Source organism: Clavelina lepadiformis, chromosome 7 (genome assembly GCF_947623445.1).
Source record: "Clavelina lepadiformis chromosome 7, kaClaLepa1.1, whole genome shotgun sequence".
NCBI lineage: Eukaryota > Metazoa > Chordata > Ascidiacea > Aplousobranchia > Clavelinidae > Clavelina > Clavelina lepadiformis.
Genome location: NC_135246.1, coordinates 3,094,790 through 3,097,289, shown reverse-complemented (window position 1 = coordinate 3,097,289; position 2,500 = coordinate 3,094,790). Strand labels below are relative to the sequence as shown.

Here is a 2,500-nt window from a genome sequence, read left to right as displayed (position 1 = left end):
GGTCCTATTCCATTATTCCATGCACCATTATTCAGGCGAACCGCCTGCTTTGAACACTCTAATTTTTTCAAAGTAAACGTTCCGGCCGCCGCCAACACTCAGTCAAGAGCACCGACGGTGAACCGAAGGTGAGGCCGGGCACGCCAGTACACGCCTTGCGACGGACCGACGGCCCGAGCCCAAAATCCAACTACGAGCTTTTTAACCGCAACAACTTAAATATACACTTTTGGAGCTGGAATTACCGCGGCTGCTGGCACCAGACTTGCCCTCCAATGGATACTCGTTAAAAGTTTTAGAGTGTACTCATTCCAATTACAGGGCCTCGTTAGAGTCCTGCATTGTTATTTTTCGTCACTACCTCCCCGCGTCGGGAATGGGTAATTTGCGCGCCTGCTGCCTTCCTTGGAAGTGGTAGCCGTTTCTCAGGCTCCCTCTCCGGAATCGAACCCTGATTCCCCGTCACCCGTAAGAACCTCGGTAGGCAGATACCGTACCGACGAAAGTTGATAGGGCAGACACTTGAATGATTTGTCGCCGGTGCAAGACCGTGCGATCCGCAAAGTTATCCAGAGTCACCAACGAGCACGGGCCGAGGCCCGGTCGGTTTTTGGTCTGATAAATGCACGCCTCCGTGAGTCGGCGCTTTTCGCATGTATTAGCTCTAGAATTACCACAGTTATCCAAGTAACACGTACGATCAAATGAACCATAACTGATTTAATGAGCCATTCGCAGTTTCACTGTACGAGAGCTCGTACTTACACTTGCATGGCTTAATCTTTGAGACAAGCATATGACTACTGGCAGGATCAACCAGGTAGCTATTCGCAGCAAACGAGGCTGCTGCGGGACGACGGGCGCCCCGCGTTTCTTTTCACACGTTCTCCGTGTACATCGCTACTCAAACACTACGCTCGCGGCTTGCACGAGCTCCGAAAACCGTCGATTCCGGACGCTGCCCGGCGATTCGAGTGCAATACTCGCGCCGAGGCACGCCGATAGCTTGCCACTGGATCCGACAGACCGCTCAAAACCCCGGCTAAGCATGGGCGACCGCGCGAACAGCATTACATCTGCCCATCGTGCCCGACGCCAACCGAGATCGATTCTGCTTCGATTCGCACTCGCGCGCGCATTCGCTCACACGACTGCCTGCTCCCTCATAGTAGTCACAGAATCCTGCATCGCCATGGTACCCCAGAACGGCCTCGGGATCGCGCGACCTCGCGGCCGGATTTGGAGTTTGGGAAGGTGCGTGGCCGCTTGCCGTGGCCGCCGAACCGCGCCCCGGCCGGGCACTGCGCGCAACTCGAACGTTTGGACTCTGAAAATATTTCCCAACGTTTGGACTTTAACTTTTTGTCGAGACTTGAAAAAATTTCAGAGTCCAAACATCGACCCGCGGCAAAAACTTTTCCGAGGTCGAAAAATCCGCGCTCGGTCAAGAGAATATGCGCGGCCTGGGCGTTTGGACTCTAACATTTTTTGGAGTGGATGGGAAAAATTTTCAGAGTCCAAAACACCGACCCGCGCGTGATGCTCTCCCGAGTTCGGAAAATCCGCGCCAGGTGAAAGCTATGCGCGCGACCTGGTCGTTTGGACTCTAAAAAATGTTCAAGTCTCATCACACCAACAAAAAGTTAAAGTCCAAACACCGACTCGCGGCTAAAGCTCTTCCGACTTGGGAAAATCCGCGGCGGGTGAGGGCTATCCGCGCGACCTGGGCGTTTGGACTTAACATTTTTTTGGTGTGAATCGACTTGAAAAAATTTCGAAGTCAAAAGTCTATAAAATTAATCTAATGCCATACAGTGTCAAAGTGCACAATTTTAATCGATATAATCATAACAATATATGTCATACAACAAAATCATCAAATAATCGTCAAGCAGCATTGCAAAGCTACGTGAGTCAATGCAAGGCAATGACAACGTATTTATCAATTAAAGTTATTGTTAAATTATAAAATAAAATTAAATTAAATTAAATTGAAGAGCTCAATTACGCCAATGTAACAGAGTGTCATACAAAATATATTGAATCACACACGTCCAAACGCTAAAGAAATATATCAAATGCACTCACCTGCCAGTCACCGTTTTGGGTAACTCAGAATAGACCGTCTTTCGTCGGGAATTGAGTTGATCATTGAACATTGCAGTAGGAATAGGTTTAAGCGGAATAATAATAATAGCGGAAGGCTGATGCTCCAGGTAAATGTTTGCTTCGCTCATATATACTGAAAAGAAAAAAATTTGTGAGCAAGCAGTGCCGCAGGGAAGAATGCGATGGCAAAACGGACGCGTTGTGGAAATTACGGTAGTCCGAGGGCGCCAACTAGCGACAAAAAAGAAACACATTACGGTCGCTAGAGGAAAAATGCAAATAAATAGCAATTCAATCTTCCATGCTTGTATGTATGTATGTATGTATGTATGTATGTATGTATGTATGTATGTGTGTGTGTGTTTTTGTGAGTATGTACGCATGGAACGAA

At 48.2% G+C, this 2,500-nt stretch overlaps 1 non-coding gene across 1 annotated transcript in view; it reads right to left on the bottom strand.

Annotated features, from left to right (window-relative positions):
* Nucleotides 1-823, bottom strand: part of LOC143466376 (small subunit ribosomal RNA) — a 1,808-nt gene extending 985 nt beyond the window's left edge. The window contains exon 1 of the ribosomal RNA XR_013118818.1: nucleotides 1-823. This exon is cut by the window's left edge and continues 985 nt beyond it. This is a non-coding gene — a ribosomal RNA (small subunit ribosomal RNA).
* Between the last annotated feature and the right edge of the window lie 1,677 nt (nucleotides 824-2,500).